At 36.9% G+C, this 21,900-nt stretch overlaps 1 protein-coding gene across 8 annotated transcripts in view; it reads right to left on the bottom strand.

Annotated features, from left to right (window-relative positions):
- The window catches only part of TBC1D5 (TBC1 domain family member 5), a 336,845-nt gene that overhangs the window by 298,338 nt on the left and 16,607 nt on the right, over window positions 1–21,900 (bottom strand). For 2 of the 8 annotated variants that reach the window (XM_081343516.1, XM_081343521.1), the window contains exons 2-4: window positions 18,914–18,976; window positions 14,347–14,532; window positions 7,322–7,357 (exon numbers count right to left, since the gene is read on the bottom strand). The gene's annotated coding sequence lies outside the window, so the exon portion shown is untranslated. Of the gene's footprint in view, window positions 1–7,321; window positions 7,358–7,553; window positions 7,604–14,346; window positions 14,533–18,888; window positions 18,977–21,900 lie in introns of all 8 variants that reach the window. The other 6 variants (XM_081343515.1, XM_081343517.1, XM_081343519.1 and 3 more) reach the window with 5 other exon arrangements.

Genomic DNA, 21,900 nt, shown 5'->3' with positions numbered 1-21,900 from the left:
CCAAGTTGTTTTCCAAGCCAGGGCAATTAGATGGCCCAGGGTTTTTTTTCTATTTTTGTAACAATTGCTTGGCATGAGGGAGACAATTTAGGTAAGGTATTTTTTTGGGGGGGCGGGGGGGAAATTCCGCCCATTTATATTCCTTAAACAACTCCCAGTTCCTTTCTCCAACCATTTCTCTTTTCACTTCCTCTCTCCCAAGTTGTGAAATTTCCCCTTTTTTAACATCTTTTTCCTTGCCATCAGATATATTTTGCAGACCTAAGGGATAAAAGGTCTTTTGCATTTTCATTGTTATAGCTAAGTCTTGCAGTTCTCTTATCTGTTCCATCTCTAAATCCATTTTCTCTATTTTATCTTCTGATTTCTAGATTTGTTCATACTTTGTGGTCGTTATCTGGAAGCTTTCTAGTTGTAGATTTAATTTAGAGATTTGCTCATTTATATTGTCTACACTGTTTTTAGTCTCATTATGATTTCTTTTTATATCCTCTTTGCATTCAACAATTGTTTGGTAAATTAGTTGTAACATAGAATATATTTGTTTCTGAAATGTGTTTGTTATTACTTGAGACATCATTCCTGGAGATTAGTTTTCTGGTCTTTATATGTATCCTTTATAATCCAATAGATTCCAAAGTATAGGTTCAGTTCTGAAAGCAATATTTTATAATAATCCCTTGTCTCAAGTATCCCAAAAATTGTCAATTAGGCAAGGTTGTAATCCACAATGTTCGAAGTGTTCAAAATGTTCAACCTCTCTGAAAACAGCTCAAATGTCTCTCCCAGCCATGCGTAGTCCAAAGTGAATTTTTTCTTTCTCTCCCACTAGCTCTTGAAATCAAAAGTCCAAGATCAGTAGGGTATTTATAATCCAAGAAGGTCAGGATGATAGGTATGCCATAACATTTTCCTTTATTGCCAGCTGTTCTCCCAGGGTAGGAATCACCAAGCAAATTATAGTGCTATGCACAAATCCACCACTAGATGTCATTCAAAGTCCATTTTCTACTCTTAAAACAAAGGATTGATTTCTTATATTTTGCCTCAATGGTGGTTTTTTCCCCAAACAGAAAATCTCAACAGTTATCTCAGTTCTCAAATTTATCAAAACTGTAGTTTTGCATTACTTTCATTTCAGTATTATGTATTTCTGTCCCCCTTAAATTTAAAATGCCGCTTCCATTCACATCCGGAGATTTTAGTCTTCTTGGGAGCCTTTCCCAGGAAATTCAGTTGTAAAATAGTAAAGAAAGGATCAATAATCTCACCCAGTCTAAACATGCTGTTTACGAAGTGCTAATTAAAGCTTTTGTTCTTCGGTTGTCAGCAGCTAATGGCTGGTCACAGAGGTGTGGCTGGTCTTTCCCCTGCCGGTTAAGGGCTTTCCTTGGATCGAGCGGAGAGACTGCCATCTCTCTGTGATCGACAAGGCACCCCTCCTTCATCACCTCTTTGGGGCAACTTTAGGCCCTTTTCAGGGACCCCAGCAGGACAAAATCAGGCTCAGAAAGCAGAGCCTTGCCTTCCTGTGTCCGTCTCACCGTGATGCAAAACCGGAAGCTTTGCAATGGGATTTTTGTAGGTTTCCATTGCTTAGTTTGTTGCAAAAAATGCTCCATGGAGAAAATGGATTTGCTTAATGACAGTAAAAAAATGGTCGTAACTTTGAATCCAATTGTGTGTTACTTGACTTACGACCGCAACGACTTACAGCTATAATTCTGAGCTTAGTTTCATCACAGTATCACATCGTTCTAGTATACGGAAAATATTTCACAACAATATAACATTAATATAAAGATATAACTATCATCATGAACCTATCCAGGCATTAGAGGTTTTCAAGGAAGACCTTTCTAAAGATCCCTGAACTCTAAGGCCCACGGCCTTTTCGTTTTTGGAATGTGGTTTTTTAAAATGTTTATTTAGATTTCTGATTTCAAATATAAAGAAAACTACTTATCTTTAATTTGATTCATTACAGTAATACTAGTTTTAGTTAGTTTCCTTCTGGATTTATTTGTTATGTGTTTCTTTTAAGAGGTAATTTTGAAACAAAACTGTAAACCACTATGGTCACAATTATAAATAAATACTCAAGTGGGGTACAGTCTCATACAGATTTATCAGATAACACCATGCTTCTTTTATGGGCCATGAAGGAAGATAAACTAATCCTGTATTTGTCATCACAATCTTTTGTTCAACTTCTTTCAAGCTATTATTATTTACTGCATATACATCATGTGTTTTTCAAAATGAATACAATATATATGGCCCTAATTTTGTACATACAAGACTAATATAAGATGACTTTGAAGTTGGGTCTCTTGGATCAAAATCAAATAAATATCTCAATCATTGTAGACAAACTTGATTTTCTGAAAAAACTTTCTAGTTGTGTACTGGGATTAGATTGTCTACCCTAGTTGAGTTCAAATCACCAGAACCAGAGTTCTGAAGGAGCTGGCAGAAGTTAATCTTGGAACCATTGAACCATATCTTTCTAAGATCCTGGGACACCAGGAAACTACAAGAGGACTGGGAGAGAGCTGATGTGGTTCCCATCTTCAAAAAAAGGGAGGAAAATGGATCCAGGAAACTACAGACCTACCAACCTGATTTCAATACTTGGTAAGATTTTGGAAAAGATAATCAAACAACAGATCTGTGAACATCTAGAAGCAGCAAAATTATAACCAGAAGCCAACATGGGTTTGTCAAAAACAGATTATGCCAAATAAATTTAATTTCATTTTTTAACAAAGTGAATAAATTAATGGACCAGCAAAATGCTGTGGACGTATTATACCGTATATACTTGAGTATAAGCCGAATTTTTCAGCCCACTTTTTGGGCTGAAAAATCCACTTCGGCTTATACTCCAGTGAACAAAAAAAAAGAACTGTCCCTTCGTTCGGGCCAGGCTGCTGAGAGAAGGAAGCGGCAGAGCCTTGCAGAGCTGGTAGAGGTGGCGGCAGTCCAGCGTTGTTTCTCCCCCTCGTGCGTGCGTGTGTGTGTCAGACCCACGGGAATGGCTGGTAGGGAAGCGGGCATTCCGGCATTCCCCCCCTTCCTGTGTGTCAAGCCCACGGGGCTTGACACACAGAGAAACGCAAATGCCGGACTGCCGCCACCTTTACTAGCCATTCCTGCGGGTCTGACACACACACACACACACACACGCACGAGGGGGAGAAACAACGCTGGACTGCCGCCAACTCTGCCAGCCCTGCAAGCCTCTGCCGCCCCGGGGCGGCAGAGGCTTGCAGGGCTGGCAGAGGTGGCGGCAGTCCAGCGTTGTTTCTCCCCCTCGTGCGTGCGTGTGTCAGACCCACGGGAATGGCTGGTAGGGAAGCGGGCATTCCGGCATTCCCCCCCTTCCTGTGTGTCAAGCCCACGGGGCTTGACACACAGAGAAACGCAAATGCCGGACTGCCGCCACCTTTACTAGCCATTCCTGCGGGTCTGACACACACACACACACACACACAATTTTGCGTGTGTCAGACCCACGGGAATGGCTGGTAGGGAAGCGGCATTCCGGCATTCCCCCCCTTCCTGTGTGTCGGACCCACGGGGCTTGACACACAGAGAAACGCGTTGTTTCTCCCCCTCGTGTGTGTGTGTGTGTGTGTGTGTGTGTGTGTCAGACCCGCAGGAATGGCTAGTAAAGGTGGCGGCAGTCCGGCATTTGCGTTTCTCTGTGTGTCAAGCCCCGTGGGCCCGACACACAGGAGGGGGGGACGCCGCTTCCTTACCAGCCATTCCCACGGGTCTGACACACGCACGCATGCATGAGGGGGGGAAATGCCGGACTGCCGCCACCTCTACCAGCCATTCCCGCAGGTCTCACATACACACACACACACACACACGCACGAGGAGGGAAACAACGCTTGACTGCCGCCTCCCTAGCAGACCTTCCCTGCGGGATGTGCTGCCAGGAAGCCTGGCAGCCTGATGAGCGGACCCTGCGAACCGCGGCCGAGCCAGCTCCGGGATGCTGCCAGAGTCAACGAGCGGCTCATCGTGGCACAGAATATAGATATGTTGCTAAGAAGGGGCCAAGCTTATACTTATACTCGGCTTATACTCGAGTCAATAACTTTTTCCAGTTTTTTGGGGGTAAAATTAGGGGTCTCGGCTTATACTCGAGTCGGCTTATACTCAAGTATATACGGTACTTGAATTTCAGTAAGGCATTTGACAAAGTACACCACAACCTACTTCTTGGTAAGTTAGAAAAATGTGGGAAAGACAGTATCACCACAAAATTGATTCATAACTGGCTGACCAATTGCACTCAATATGTTGTCCTTAATGGAACTACATCTACAGGGAGGAAGTAGTGGGGTACCCCAAGGTTCTGTCAGCCCAGTACTCTTCAACATCTTCATAAATAATTTAAATGAAGGGATGGAGAGGGAACTCACTAAATTTGCAGATGACACCAAGCTGGCAGGATTAGTTAGCCATTACCCCAGAAGGTAGGTTCAAGATCCAGAAGGACCTTGACAGGCTTGAACACAGGGCCTTATCTAACAAAATGAAATTCAATGGTGAGAAAAGTAAGGTTTTACACGTAGGTAAGAAAAACCAGATGCACAGCTACAAAATAGATGGAACCTGTCTCAACAGTAATTGTAAGACGGATCTAAGAGTCCTAGTGGACAACTACTAAAACATGTAGAAATTGGGGATGTCTTGTCTAGTAAAACAAGAACCAGGGTATCATGATACTAGTGTTCCAATATTTGAGAGGCTGTCACAAAGAAGAGTGAGTCAACCTATTCTCCAAAGCACCTGAAGACAGAACAAGAAGGAATGGATGGAAACTAATCAAAGAGATAACCAACCTAAAACTAAGGAGAAATATCCTGACCGTTAGAACAATTAATCAGTGGAATGGATGACTTCAGATGTTGTGGGTGTTCCATCACTGGAGGATTTTAAGAAGAGATTAAGCAGCCATTGTCTGAAATAGTATAGAGTTTCCTGGGGGTTGGACTAGAAGACCTCCAAGGTCCCTTCCAACTCTGTTATTCTGTTACTCATATTTGTGAGTTCCTACAGGCGTCTGGTTATCGAAAATTACAAATATGGCTTGGCTCATCGGGCAGGCTCTTCTATTCTTTCATTTGTTGATGTGATGTATATTACTATAAACAAAGTGCTAGCTAAGATTTATTCTAGATTAAGTGTTAGACCAGCAGGGGGTTGGAGTAGAGGATCTACTAATGTACTTTCCAACACTATTAAATATTCTGTGTGGGATGCTACCCATTTGTAGTAGAATTATTACAACATATGAATTTCTCCAAACAGAGTAATGATAAGCAAAACTGAATCACCAATAGTTCATTTCAAATGGCTTCTCATACTGATTGTACGAACCCCCCAGTCTTTCCTCTCCCAAAGGCTGCTTTTTTAACTTAATATACCAAACAAATATAACTGTGAACGCTTCTGTGTGGCCATTCCCAAAACAAGTTGATATAGATCAAAGGACATCCAACTATTGGCAGCTCTATTGTGTAATTTGTTGTACCTTTTCAAAACCATTTTCAGATGACCTGCTTACTGAAAGTAGTCTTCACTAATCTTAAATACATACATTCTGTTTAAGAGGATTTTTTAATGCTCACAAAATCTAACAGTTTATTTTGTGCTGACGTTTACTCACCTTGGGCAGAATCTAAAGAAAATGTCTATCATATGCCATACTGAAATATCAGATTAGAATTTCATTTGGACAAAATTATGAAGAAGTTTGAGGGCATGCCTTATATATCACTGGCTCTTTCATATAATTTTATAAGCTTACCACAGAGTCCCCTATTTTGTTATCTATATGTAATCAACTTTTGCTTCTTTTGTTTTAATTTGCTTTCTGTTAGACTCTAACTAATGAAAAAATCTAGAATATCAGTATACATTTTTAACTGATACTCATCCATACTGAAACACTCCTACAATTTTCCCAGTTTGACTGTTTTGTTATTGTGATTTTAAAGCTCAAGTGATAAAAATGGTTTTCTTGATATGGTTTGTATACAACAATCATATACAGATAGTCTGTAGTTTACAAAGGCAATTGGGCAGGAATTTCAGTTGCAAAGTGAAGTGATCCTACAACGCAACGTCATGTGACTTCATTGCTTAGTGCAGAAATTCTAGTACTTACAATTACTGTCATTAAGCAAATAACTATACAGTAGGTCATTAAGCAAGGACATGACGTGGTCACCATTCGGAACCTTCCCAACTGTTTGTAAGAAGCTGACAAAGAAGGTTGCAAATGGCAATCAAATGACTGTGGAGTGCTGCAAGGTCATAATTGTGAGCTAGGTACAGGCAACCAGATCACAATCACATTACTTCAGGGACTGCACTAGCTAGAATTTTGAGAACCAATCATAATTAACACTCTCTCAGTGCCATTGTAAGTTTGAATTGTTGCTGAATAAATGGTCACTAAGCAAGGACCACCTGTACTTTAAACAAATGACATTTAATCGTGTTTTTGTAACTTCTGCAAAAATCAGTGACAGCTTCAATCTATTCTGAAATATAAAAGAAATGAAAACTATATGGCATACCCTTTGCATAATTTTTCTAAAAAAAACTCTTTAAACACTCAAGGGGAATAAACTATAAATTTTATTTAATACAAATTATACTGCGTACATAAGAATGCCAAAATATATACTTTGGCACTTATGTACACACTACAATTTGTGTAAAATCTCATCCAATGATTCTCAATTCCCCAAATGTTAAGACGCAGTTGTCATTCCCTACTTAAATACTATAAAGTCGAATTACTAATATAATATATAACTTTAAATACATGCTACTGCAAAAGGAGATCAATCCTTTCATTCCTAGACAGCACTAAAGAAAACCTGGCATTAATAGAAAGAATGCAAAGTTGCACCAACACGCTGTGAGACATCTACAGAAATGAATGTTGGGAGAACTAGCAATTCTTCATTTAACCTGTAGAATGTTTAGATAAACTTGCCTTTGATAATCAACTGAATAAGCTGCACTACCAGCATCAAGGGATAGTGTAGGCATATATAGCAGGTGTCGCAGTTTATCACAAAACCGTCTAAAATAATTGGAAGTGACAACCAGCACCACCACAAATGATTTATTAGTCTTTCACTCTGCTTTTCAGCTTCCTCCGGGCCAGAATAAATAATTTACCAACTCCATATCTTCCAATCATTAATTCTTCCCCATGTTTCCAAACTACATTTAACTCTGCTGGGTTCAGTTGAATTAAAAAACACAATATAAAAACACTTACCTCCCTTGCCCCACGTACAGTACAATTTTGCTGCATCTAATAATTTAAAAAAGTCAAGTAAACAAATTCAATGTTAGAATAACAAGAAGTTATTCTATCTGTGCATTCATAAACTTAAAAAAGGAGAGAAACATTAAGAATTAAACAAATACAGCAATAGGAGGAGGGAATATATTCAAAATATCTGAAATATTATTTCAAAAAATAAAATATTAACTGCATTTTCTCCTACCGGTATTTGTGCTAGAGCAGTTTCCTTTAACATACATGCAAATAGTTCTCCTTAAATGACAAAGATTGATAAAGCAATGTTATATCGTATAGCTTTATTGATTAATCAGTTCCCTACATTAAGAAACAACGAGTGTCAGGCACAATAAAACAAGATAGAATAAAATACAGTAGGATAAAAGTAAGATGAGATAAAAGCAGTGAATAAAACAGAATAATGAAATTACTTTTTTCTGCAACTATAAAATCATTTTTATAATTAACTGCATTCCTGCAAGTTTAAAAAATGGTTACTTGTATTTGAAACAAAAGGTAGAATAATTTTCCAAACTAAAATAGACTTAAGAAAAATAATTTTTACTACACACAAGGCGCAAATACTTTAGAGCATGAGGTACCATATTCCTATAATGTGGCAAAAACAAAACACTAAACCTCTCTTAAATCCATTTTTATGAAACTTGCTTGTGTCTCATTAAATAAGTATCTATGATTAAAATAGAGATAATTTTATGATACACAATGTATTGTATTGTTAAAGCAGCATCTGTTTATGTCACAGGATAACATATTTTAGGAAAAAGTACAGATATAAAAAGCAATACAGATTTTGGTGCGTGTGTGTGTGTGTGTGTGTGTGTGTGTGTGTGTGTATGCTAAATGTATTAAGGAGTTAATGTGCTGGTATTCTGCACTCTTATAAAAAGCTCAAACTGCGGGAACAATTCAGAACAAGTTCAGCTACAGAGAGCTTTATTTTATGTCCTGTGGGACTACAGCAGCTCCTCAAACTTTTAAATGCTCAGAAGAAAACAATCTCTGTAAAATTATCTGTAAAATAATCAATAGGACTTTTAGCAAATGACATTGTCTGAAATGAAATATATGATTTATGTGTAAGTCTGTATTATTGCTATATAAATATTACAGGGTTTTTAATTAATATATGAAAAATTGTAATATTCAAATCATAATAATCAATTTAGTAACAAAACATTCAAATGTCTTATACTATAACATTCACACCAGAATTCCAATATTTTTGGGCGTGAATAGTTTTTAGAAGCATTTTAATACTTTGTAAAAATCATAGGACTTGGACGCTCTCTTATATTCATTGAAGTTTTCTATCAGAAAGTAATCTTTAATCAGTTATTGTATTTCTGAAAAAAACATTTTTGTATAACCAAGTAACCCAACACAGAAAGCTTTGATCACTAGACATAAACGTATGTATTTAAGATTTTGAAAAAAGACCTCTTCCTCAAGTCAGAATACTAATGTTTCACTTTTCCCATTTAAATATTTATTCAAAACTTAAACCAAATATCATCTAAAAAAAGATATACAGTGCTACCATAGATTTTGCTTTAGAGGAGGCATCCCGTCCAGTATGAGAGCATGTCTTTAATTCATCTGCTGTTCTTTTTATTAATAGTGGTCTTAAAAATAACCTTTAAAGTAAAAACCAATCAGTCAATGTCAGATTAATTAAATGAATAGAAGAAATTGTTAAATTTAAAAAGCAAACTGATATGAGTGCAATGATCTACTTTTCATCTATTAACTTATGCTTTATACACTTAGGAAAATCACCCTATTTATCCAACTGATTGCAATTATTTCTCTGTTATATTTCTATGGTATATAAAAATGAGAAATTTTAGTTGCAGTAAAACTGTGAATGTTTACCCTGGCAAAGCTAAATGCTTCTCTAAGTCTAGCACTACATCCACATTCTGAGAGGTGGTAACAGGGCAAAGTAAAGGATTGCTAGGATTGAGCAAAGTATAGTGTGGCTTTGTGCCACAGGACCATTATGGCAGCCCTGAAGACCATCCTAGGTTGTCCTGAAACAACCTGACTAAGGGGGCTTTGGTGAAGTTGCGACAGACCCAGCTACACAAATCCAAATGAGATAAAAATGGATTGATCCAATGAGAAATGATCGCAGCAATGTCAAAAGAACCAAGAGATAGGGCAGCAAAGTAGGAACTTTGAATATGACCTTATTTCCTAGCTTGGGAAATAAAACAGAAGAAATGTGCTAAATAATGGAAAGAAGAGATCAAGATAATGGGACTAACTGAAATAATTCGCAAAGGATATAATAATAAGAAATTTTATGAAGATTACTTGTTTATCTATTCAGGAGGGGACACAGCAAAAAATGGAGTGGGGTTCTTGGTACATCCAGAACAGAAATAATGTAATCAGAAGAAAAAAGTTTTCTCTACGCATAGTAATAGAGGGATCAAGCATAAAACAAGTATCAAGAGTTCAAATATTTAGGAACTACATTTACTGAAGATGGAAAATGTTTTTTGAGGAAGATTTTCATTGGGTTAAATATACTATGTTAAGTATTTTTGTTAGCTTCTTTTATAATAATGTTTCATCTTTCATTTAATATTATAGCTTTTTTTGTTTGCAAAGCAACAAGTAGTTTACAAAAAATGCACTGTTCACAATAATTACAATTTACTGATAAAACAATTTAAACCACTATACTTCAATTTAAATGAGGAAAATGGGCTCCTTTGCTTTCTAAAATGCTAAATGCTAAAAAGAGATAAAAGTTGGGTGGACATTTTGATTTGTGAAAAGTTGCTTAGACTTTGTTGTTGTTGTTAGTTGCGAAGTCGTGTCCGACCCATCGCGACCCTATGGACAATGTTCCTCCAGGCCTTCCTGTCCTCTACCATCTTCTGGAGTCCATTTAAGCTCACGCCTACTGCTTCAGTGACTCCATCCAGCCACCTCATTCTCTGTCGTCCCCTTCTTCTATTGCCTTCAATCTTTCCCAGCATTAGGCTCTTCTCCAGTGAGTCCTTCCTTCTCATTAGGTGGCCAAAGTATTTGAGTTTTAGCTTCAGGATCTGGCCTTCTAAAGAGCAGTCAGGGTTGATCTCCTCTAGGACTGACCGGTTTGATCGCCTTGCAGTCCAAGGGACTCGCAGGAGTCTTCTCCAGCACCATAGTTCAAAGGCTTCAATTCTTTGGCGCTCAGCCTTTCTTATGGTCCAGCTTTCACTGCCATACATTGCAACTGGGAAGACCATAGCCTTGACTATACGCACTTTTGTTGACAGGGTGATGTCTCTGCTTTTTAGTGTGCTGTCTAGATTTGCCATGGCTTTCCTCCCCAGGAGCAAGCGTCTTTTAATTTCTTGGCTACAGTCCCCATCTGCAGTGATCTTGGAGCCCAGGAAAATAAAATCTGTCACTACCTCCATTTCTTCCCCATCTATTTGCCAGGAATTGAGAGGGCCAGATGCCATGATCTTGGTTTTCTTAATGTTTAGTTTCAACCCAAGTTTTGCACTCTCCTTCTTCACTCGCAACAAGAGGCTCTTTAGTTCCTCTTCACTTTCATTTCACTTTCTGCCATTAGATTAGACTTTGTATGCATACGCAAATATTATTGTTGTTGTTGTTGTTATAGAAAATAAAAATATTTTGCAAAAATCCCCCCAAAGTTAAAAGACATAGGCTATGAATATGAACTAAGGATAATAAAGAAGAAAAAAGAAAGAAAAATGCAGTTGTTTCCTCTTCTTATGTAGCTAGTAAACAGTACCATTTACAGGTTCTTGAAATGTCAAAAACTGCAGTGTGCAAAATTATAGTTTACATTTAAGCTACAGGAAAGAAAGTACACGTATAATTATTATATGAGGAGAACTAGTTTTGTCCAGTAAGTGATTTCAATGCTTTCCTCTAAAAAGCTGCTACATGGTACTGAACTCATTGAATTTTTCTGCAGTGTTAATTTTAATTTATATAACATTAACTTAAGACATTTTTCCATCCCATCATTCGACTGAGTTAACATTCAATGTGGTCTAACAATAACAGAAACATATTAAAAACTATAGTACCTTCCCACTCACCCCCCAAAAATCAGCTTAAGGTTTTAAATGCTTCCCTGAATAAAAGTGTTCATGAGAGGGGTTCTTGACTGTGATCTGCTCTGTCCCAGATGACATAAGTTAAAGGACACTCACCACTGAGATACATGTTTAGTCATGTAATTATAAGAAACATTTTATTAAAGAAACTATCTAAAAGATTAAACATTTTCAATTTTTATTATAAAACATGAATTTTCCTGGTTAAAACCGTAAGATATTGAAGTGAAGGAAGCATAAACATATAATCAATTTAAAGCTGGAATTAAAAAGAAATATTTGAATATTTTAGTAACCATTAATATGTCTTTTCAAAATTCCAATTGCTCAAAGTGCACATGGCATTAAGTAAACAAAAAAAACGGTATCTTCTTCTCTAAAATTATGGTCAACCAGATACTCTCATAAATCAGCTGGTAAATGTGTGAGTGTGAAAAAAACCCTCTGGTTTAAGTTGACCTCTGGCTGTGCTTCACTTGTCATAAAGTAGAAATACTCTAGACTTGTGCATAAATGTTCCAGTATTACCCTCATTAGTATTATAATATGTAGTTCAGAAAGCACTTACAGCTCGTATACCGTATATACTTGAGTATAAGCCGAATTTTTCAGCCCACTTTTTGGGCTGAAAAATTCCACTTCGGCTTATACTCCAGTCAACAAAAAAACTTACCGAGGACTTGTGCGCGGCCGAGGCTTTGGTGCTTCCGGGATCGCGCGCACCTCTCCCAAGCCACCGCCGTCCGAGACCTGCAGGTCTCCGTTCCTCCGCGCCCTGCCTGCCTGCTTCTTTCAGCTGTCTGCCCATCAGCTGTCCATAGGGATGCTGCAAAGCTCTCCTTCTCTAGGCCTTGGACTCCCTCCTGGCTGAAGAGTAGATGAACCAAGCCAGCAAGGAGACAAAATGTTTCTGCAGCTGTTTTTCCTCTGAAGGTTTTTTTTGTTGTTTTTTTTTAAAGTAATCTCCGAAGGTTATGCCAGAAAATGGAGGACGCTGGGTCTTTGCAAGCTTTAGCTGTCTGCCTGGCTGCCTGAAGGCCGCCCTTTTCAGGCAGTCTGACAGACAGCTAAAACTTGCAAAGACCCAGCGTCCTCCATTTTCTGGCACAACTTTTAGGGATTTATTATTATTATTCCTACTACTACTATTACTACTACTACTACTTCAGGAGTAAAAAGTTGCAGAAAAAAATTCTCTCCTTACTAGCTTAGTTCCTCTACTCTTCCATCTGGAGCCAAGGTAAGATTTTAAAAAGGGATATTGGTTGGAAGGCAGAGGGAGAGTTTAGTTTTAGCATCTAAAAAAAGGGGGGGGGGAAAATCAGCGAGTACATCCCAACCAGCTTTTTATGTTTTTGTTATTGAAGAAATATGGGGGAGGGGGAGGGGTTCTGGGGTGGGTTGGGGAGGGGATAATATTGTAACTTCAATAAAAATTTTCAATAAAAAAAAGAAATATGGCTTTCTGGGGGAAGGTGGGGAGGGCGTTAAGGAAGGAAAGGGTTTTTGGAAGCTCGTCCTGAAGCTGCCTTTTGTGCAAGGGGCCTTTTCTCAAAGCCTAGAGAGGCAGCTTTGTTGCCTCCCCGTAGACAGCTGATGGGCGAACACCAAAAGCTCCAAAAGGCTAGGGAACTAGTCCCAGAACACCTTGGTAGGAGGAAGGGCAGAGGCAGAATTGGGAAAGAGGTAAGACAGGGTTTTCCTTCCCAGATGTTTCTCTTTGGCAAGACAGCCAGCTGTGCTGAAGCCCAGTATCTGGGGGTGGGGGAGACCTGAGGCAGGCGGGCTGGTGCTTGCATTAGGCCTCCCAGGATCCCAGAGGCTTGCAGAGCGCGGATCCAGCCTCCGAGGCATGCAGAACGGCGGATCGGCTTATACTCGAGTCAACAACTTTTCCCAGTTTTTGGGGGTGAAATTGGGGGTCTCGGCTTATACTCGAGTCGGCTTATACTCAAGTATATACGGTAAGTGAATAACAGAAGACATTGCAGTGTTTAACATAAATGCCTTACAGACCATTTCAATTATGAATTTTAAATTCTGAGGAAGAATTACAGAGTTACAAAGAATTTCAGCTTCAGTTTAAAAGGTGAAATCCAATTAATTAATTAATTAATCAAAATGCAATGATTACATGCATTGTAAGTGAATATATATCAGCTTGTATTAGAGAGTGGGACATTATTATTAAACATTGCAATCAGTCTGATCTTTGTAAATATGAGTTATAAAAGTATTATATAAAATACTCTGAAAGTATCATATGAATATGGAATACCTGGCTCCAGCAAATATAAACCTATATATACATATATATAATATATATTTTATAAAAATATGTATATCAAAAGCAACTATCTAAAGTTATTACTGTCTAAAGGTATTCATCTAATATTAGAGAAAAACTCCAGACATATACTATATATATATATATATATATGTTTTATCAATGTATGTAAATCAAAGGAAACAGCTTCCTTTAAAGCAAGCATATGAAAATACTAAAGCAAGATACCAATTAAATATTCATACATTCAATATTTCAAAATAAGGAATTTAGATATACACATGCATAATTTAAATTATATAGTGAAACCTATTTAGAGGCCTTTTCTACTGTATTTTAGCAACAACCTAACTTGAAATGTACAACAAATCCTTTCTCATTAATTAATTTCTAAACTTTCAAACCAAGGGAAATAATAACACACTGGATTAACAGATAAACAGTGTTACTAAACCATTAAATATTAAAATGAAATAAAAATGAAAAATAAAAGGAAAGTAAAAAAAATGGATTGTAAAATGTTCATAGTTGTTAAGGAAGTCAAAGTAATTCATATCTGTATGACTTAGTCCCCAACTTAAAGTATTCATACTGACCTTTGAAATTACCATGGTGCTAAAAAGAATGGCCTATGATTAGTCTTCACACTTATGACTGCCACATATCACTGTGATCATTTGATCAAAATTATTGATATATTTATGTATTTATGACAGTTGCAGCTTCTGGCAGTGGGGTAGCTGGGTCACATGATTGCCATTTGCCTCTTTCCCAGGAGATTTCTAATAAGCAAAGTTGAAGGGGAAAGTCAGATTCACTTAACCACCATGTGATTCGCTTAATAACTATAGTGATTTGCTTATTAAGTGCAGCAAATTGGCATAAAACAGGGTATGACTCACTTAATAACTGTATCCTTGATGTGACAACAGTTCTGCTCACAATTTTGGCTGTAAGTCAAGGACTACCTGTAATACTTATGTTTAAAAATGATTTTATTTACCTTCAAAAAAGACATGTCATTTTTATTTTCTAAACTATTGTGTTCAATTTTAACTGTTGTTTTAATTTTAAGTGCCGTTTCTCTTTGTTTAAACAATAAATATCTAATGCCTTTAGTAATGCCTCAACCTATACCAATGGTTTAGCTAGAAGCACTGTTATCATCCTTTTCATTAGCTTTTCCTCACGTTTCTTCATTTACCTTCTCTGTAAAGCACACTTTTCACACATCTTTTGATCTCGGCATTCTGCTTCTAAATTCATTTAAATTCATTAATTCAGCATTCATTCATTCATTCATGGTCTATCCATTATTTATTTTTAAAAAATATGAAATCAAAAACCACTATCAGAATTAAGAAACATCATTTAAGGACTTATTACTTCTATGATAATAAGTAGAAGACCAGTCTTAATTTCAGAGGCAGTTGCCTAATACAGTCCACACCATATTGGGGGGAGGGGGAAATTGGCACATATCAATGTTGTATTACTGAAGATCTGAAAAAACTGAAAGAATTTAAGAATATGTTGTTCCGCAGACAACCTGTATCTAAATCACAAAATTTTACAAGTAAAATGAGTCACTCTTGAATGAGATGGGTGGTCTTAAATCAAACAAACAAACAAAGTGATTGTCAGGTTCTTGTACATTGTACACTGATTTCATCCACTGTAACACTGAAAAGAATATAATTACCCCTATAAACACATCACTCCCACCATTGGCTCTATGTAGGTCTGTATTTAGTTTAAGAGTCAAAACCTTATAAACAGAGAGTTATTTAGATGGCTGACAAGTCTGCATTCTTCCATGCAACACTTTATTGTGGATTCCATGTGCCATGGAAACCAGTGAGTTATATTTAGGTATCATATTCACCATCAGAACAAACTATATGAGTGCCACACTCATACTTCGCACACAAATACCAGAAATAAATAAAGCTAAAAGATGTTAACATAGCAAGGAAACATGGCCTCAATCTACTATATACTACTAAAATTCTTGTTATAACTTTTAATTGGGTGAACTGGTGCATCATAAGGCAACAATTTTTGAACCAAGTATCTTAAACAAGCAAACGTATTCAATGTGCACAAAATCCAGGACTTATAATTTTTATGACTAAGGAAATGGCAGTGGTGATTGCTCAGTGCTGGACTGAGGTCACATAATCCTCATTTCAACATTCTGTGACAGTTTTCCAAGCACTCTTACAATTTGTTGCTCCCTCTCCCCGCTAGCAGCAGCCATTACTTTCCTGTTGGGAAAGAAATAGGACAAATGGGGAGGGAGGAAAGGACAGAATGAAGGAAACAAAGAAAGAACAGGGAGGAATGAACTACCATGTACACCTTGCAGCCCATATTGCCATCTACATGACTTCCCTGACCTATGCAGCACCTTTCTTGCACTCCAAAGCATTACTCCCAATTTGCACCCCCGCAGCAGCCACTTACTTGCCTGTGGGCACTTGACTTTTACACTGACTTTCTCCCTTATTTCCCATGAGCAAAGTAAATGGGAATGCTGGCAAGAATTCTAGGGAGGGAAGATGGTTTTCAATACCCCTCCCCAGCTTATTCTTCTGCCATCTCTTTCTCTTTGCTAACCAGAGGTTACTCTTTCCTCCCAATGACAATCAAGAGGGGAAAAATACAAGACAGTCCTCTAGTATCTGAGAACCAGCCTTGAGCATGCTGGTTGCAGGGCTGGGGAAGAATATACTGAGAAGGGGGTGAATGTTTGCTTGCTGATAATTGGAAGTTATTGACAAACAGGCTCTTCACCTACTAGAAACTGGCACCAGAGGTGGAATGACACTGCTCGCATACACTAGATCAGAGGAGAAGGATCAGGAGGAGGAAAACATGGAGAGAGAGGAGAGTGGATGTATAAAGGAGTCAATCAGTAGAGGCAAAGTCGGCAGGTTTTCAATTTCTCCTCACTGCTGCTTGGCACCAAGTGAGATTGCTGGAAAACCATGGAGTTTCACAGGGCTGGCCTATGATGCAGAATTTGATGTCATTCACATGGAAGCCACATGACTATCCCCCTCCACTCCAGCTCACTCAGTGATACCTTATTCCTCATTTTGTTCCTGCACATGCCTCTAATGATGTGGCATTCATACCATCACAAACTAGCTTTCTTGTCCTTGCTTTTTCAAAGTCTTGGTATGGATGGTTTGAAACTGTTGTGGTGTCTGGGAGAGGGCAGTGCAGCACTGGTTTCTCCTCACAGTATGTAGCTTCCCCTTTTTGCCCTGGACTAGAAAGAAAGCTTTTGAATTGTGACCATTCTGAAATGCCACTCACTTCCAAAAAGGAGCAACACAGCCAAGGGACAGAGCACCTTGGTCTCCTTCTCCAATGCCAGTTTGGAGTTTCCAAGTAAGCAATCAGTGATGGGGTGGGGGAGGGGCATGTGGACCTGACTGGGTGGGAAGCAGGTCCAGGCTTGTGGGGACCCTGATGGGAAGGAAGTGAACTGAGGGCTGGGGGAGCCTTGGGAGGCCTGGGACAGGGCTTGAACTATGCCTCTCAGGGTCTTTTTGACTCCTGAAGCACCTCATGTTCCAAGAAATTAGCTGTCCGGTTGCTTTACATCCCCATAGGGATAACAGGGATGGGGCATTAAGCAAGGCAAGCACATGGATTCTTCGTTTAACAACTATTATGAATTGCAATCATATGGACAGGCTCCATTACAATTGTTGCTCAAGGACTACGTATTTAACTTTTGCTATCTCTTACACAGGCCTTTAAAACTTATTTCTTTTAATTAATATATCTGAGTTGAACTTTAAAAAGCTGTGTTTTTATTTTAGCAACTTTACTTATTTTAAAAATCATTTTATAGTTTAACTTGTTTTTGTAAGATGCTTTAGCATGAAGACATTTAAATAAATGTAACACAAATATTTTAAATCCTGCATATAATTCAGAAAGTAGAACAGATAAAAGGTAGATGGAAAGCCTAGGTCAGTTAAACAGACTTATATTTGATATGAAACTATAATCTCAATCTAGAGTCATATTAGGTTTAGAATAACATATGAAAAGAATGATAAAAATATTTATAATACAATAAATTTTCTCCAAAGGAAGGACTATTCAAATTTGATTGTCTTCAGAAATTTCCATTAACTTTCTACTTCATATATTATGTTCTTAAAATTATTTCTGAAGCTTTAAACCACACCAACATGTTCAATATGAAAAATGTCAGTAAAATAATGACCTAGAGCCATAGAATCTTTCTCCATCAGAATCCCACATGGAAGAATCACATTCCTAATTTAGAGAAGACAACGTAATTAAATATAGGAAGAAAAATTTGAAAAGGTAACAGTCATGAGTTACAGACATTCACAGTCCAGTTATAGGGACATCTTAGAAAATATATATGTGAGTACATTTATCTTTGCATATATGGATACAGAGAGAGAGAGAGAGAGTGAGAGAGGGAGGGAGGGAGAGGGAGACAGAGCAAGAGAGAGCGAGGGAGAGGGAGGGAGGGAGGGGAGAGAGAGGGAGAGAGAGAGAGAGAGAGAGAGAATCTTGCAATGAATATAAAGTTGCCTCAAAGCTAACACTTTAATTTTCAAGAACCAAGTAAGAGGGGGGGAAATGTAATCAGTAACAATGCTGCGTTGAAAAGCAATAAAATCAAAATTAAGTTATAAATAATTTAAAGCCTGTCATGAAGATGTATTAATAATTCATCAGATAAATAATTTACTAAATAATCAAATAAATAAATAATGAAATACATAAATAAATCAGCAAATAAATAATTCTGCAAAATAACCTAAACAATAAGTCACTAAAATAAATGACAACTCAACAAAACTATAATGATTTTCTAAAATTCTGATAGTTTTAAATAAACAAATGTATATAAAATAGATCAATCTTGGTTAGATAAAAAGATATTTTTCTGTGATATTGGTGAATTTCTAATTATGTTACAAGAATGCACTTCATATTTTACAAGAATGAAGCAATCCTGGTAACTTAACAAGACTACAGTTATAAACTATGCTTTTACATTCCATGCAATTCATTTCCACAAAGTAATTTTTCATCAAATATATATAGGCAGTTTATTTGCAAAATGCTTAATTTACATTTTCTTTTCAGTGCAGTACTTACAATACTGCTATAGTCCTTCTTGGCCGTTGTTTTACAATCTTCTCTAAACCTTCAGAAGTTTTGCTGTAGGGAGAAACAATTGGAATAACCTTAATTATTACAGATGGTATCTCATTCATTAGTGGATGACAACAATTTGTTTGAAAGCATTCAAAAGGCTGTTTTATAATTCTACAGAACAATTTAATGTGAAAGAACATTCCCATCTACTAACTACCTAAAGTTTTTTGAAGTCTTTTATGGAAAGATATCAGGCACACTGATCTATGTTGTATTTAAACTGACACACAATCTGTGCAAACTGGCACTTGTTCAGATAAAAGGACAAAATGTGAGAGGACAAAGTACTTGGCTGACTTCTAAATCTTATTCTAAATGCCTGACATTCATGTTCCTTGGAAACAGACAAGGATTTCCAGATATTTACTTCTAGGAAAACAGTAGCCCTATATAGTCTGCAGTAGCAAACTCAAATATAGAATTATCGGATTAACACATTTATTATCCCATAAACAAGTCTATCTGAATATAAACACAATTTCAACTGAAAAGAAAAGCAACTTATGTCCTTCAATAATAACCTTCAATAAGTTACTCAGTAGTTATTTCAGTATCAAAACAATAGGCCAAGAGCTGACAACATTTGAGGGCTTGAGAACCAGTAAAGAGCCCCAGTCTTTGGGAGGACTACAAATGACAATGCATCAAAACAACTGTGCCAAATTTCTGCAAAAATTTCCATGGGGGGGGGAATCACAATTTAAGTACTAATTTGAGAAATCCAGAAGCTTTAAGCCAAGTAAAGTTAGTTTGCTTCTCCAAAATTTCCATTCATATTCCCACTCTAAAAAATATTTTCAGAATAATCAAAAAGATCAGGTCCAAAGATTATCATTTCAAGCTGTTCCAGGATAGGGAGTTTTAAGGAAACATTTTTCCCTCAACAAGGATATCAATAAAAAAAATAGAATGTGTTTTGTGGCATGGTCCCAAAATCTACACTGAAATAAACAAACCTGCAACTCAATTGATATTTCATAGTATTATTATTATTCCCATTTATTGTTATGGTCTTAATTTCTTCAAAGCTAAAATGGTATGTATTGTACTTAACTCTTAAATTAAAAATTAACATTTTCTAATGAAAGTTTTAAGATAATTATCCGAAAATAGCACCTATATGGTGCTCTAAAAGCTTGTACTATTTGGAATACCCTATTTACATTCCATTAATGCACGGGTCATTTTAATTAGGATAATAGCTTCAAAAAGTAAATCATAAACAAAAACAATTTAAAGTAGCCAATAAAAGTGCATTGTCAAAGAACTGTTATATTCTTCAAGGCAGAGCTAACAATATTTTGGATGTTATTGACTGTACTTTTTAAGGTGTTGTTGTGGAGTCTGGTAGCTGCAAGAAACATGCTTGATTATAGAAGGGAAAAGAGATAATCAAGAGTTTTTTGGTTTGGACATTAAGCACCTTTTTTGCAGGGAGGACCCAAAAAAAATTCTGGCAGATAGTATTCTCTACATATAGCCATCTTGCCACTAAATTTCTTCATGATTTGTGTACATCATGAGGACTGCAATAGTAGAGCTGAGCATCTACGAAGGGCGGAAGTTGCCAATCCATCTTACGAACAAAAATTAGCCTAAACTACATATCCAACACTAACATCAATAACCTAATCAAGAGTTAGATTAGAATTTACTCAGTTATTTCATAACACATTTTAAAATTATATTACTTCAGCAGCTTTTAATACTTCCTATAGAAAGATCTCTACTGAAAGGCATTTTATATAATAATTATGTAAATAGTAGATAAAGCCTAAAAGGTTTTGCATGATATGCTAGCTTCCATAGGAATTAAATATGGATGCTTCAAATACAGGTAGTCCTCCACTTAAGTCTGGTTATTTGCCGACCATTCAAAGTTACAAAAGACACCCAAAAGCTATTTTACAAGCCGGTTCCAAAGTTCCAATAGCTCCCAGCCAGGTCACATGACTGCATTTTGGGTGCTAGGGGACTGAACAACTAGCCTGCATTCATAGCTGTTTGCAGATTACTATGGTCATATGACTAAAATTTATAACATTTTAATAAAAATTCAGTATTTACTTCCAGTTTTCAACCAAAACAGCCCATAGTTCACATGAGTTTACCTTACAACCGTAGGTTCACTTAATGACTTTTAGTGATTGAGTTAACTACCGCAAGAAATGTTTGTATCTTGGGTTAGTCACTTGGGTGACCAGCTTTACGACTGTCATGACTTACAACTGTAATGGGTAGCCTCCATTACTGTCATAAATTAAGGACTACCTGTATGTAGGTCTTAACTCCATTAATTTTTGTAATACTATCTAGAAAAGTTAGCAATGTATTTCTTAATATAAAAGCCTAAAGCCACTGTCTTTGCCTATTTTGCTGGCAGGGAATCTGACAAAACTACTTGAACTTAGAAGTAGAATAGCACAGATAAACTTAAAAATTAACATAACAGGCACATACAAGCATGCATTTACAAAGCTAGAAAAAATAAAGATTATTTATGCTTGGAAAAAGAATACATTTTAATGCAGTGTGATCCTATTCACACTGACCTATGAGGAAGCCCCACTAAGTAGTCACGCATAAGAATCTTCTGTGAGTTATATAAATAATTTTAAACATGTAACATTTTTGTTACAAAGCATCACATTCCAACATAATAAGATAGCTAAGAGGGCTATAGGGCAAAAAATAAGTGAATAAGATGGGCATCAGGCTTTAATAATTAATGAAGCACAACTTTTACTGTCAGCAGCCTGCATAGCAAATAGTAAGAGAAGCTGCATTGTAGTTCAGCAATATGACCCATAGTTTTTCCATTTTCGCTTCCAATGTCTATTACCATTTCAATATTTCAAATGCAATCAAATAAAGAGGTAAACCATTTTGTAGCAAAACTCAATGATCGTTAAATAAAAGAGAATACA

This window comes from Vipera berus, assembly GCF_964194415.1.
Source record: "Vipera berus genome assembly, chromosome: Z".
Taxonomy (NCBI): Eukaryota; Metazoa; Chordata; class Lepidosauria; order Squamata; family Viperidae; genus Vipera; species Vipera berus.
The sequence above is the reverse complement of the archived record's forward strand: the minus strand, read 5'-3'. Positions and strand labels throughout refer to the sequence as shown.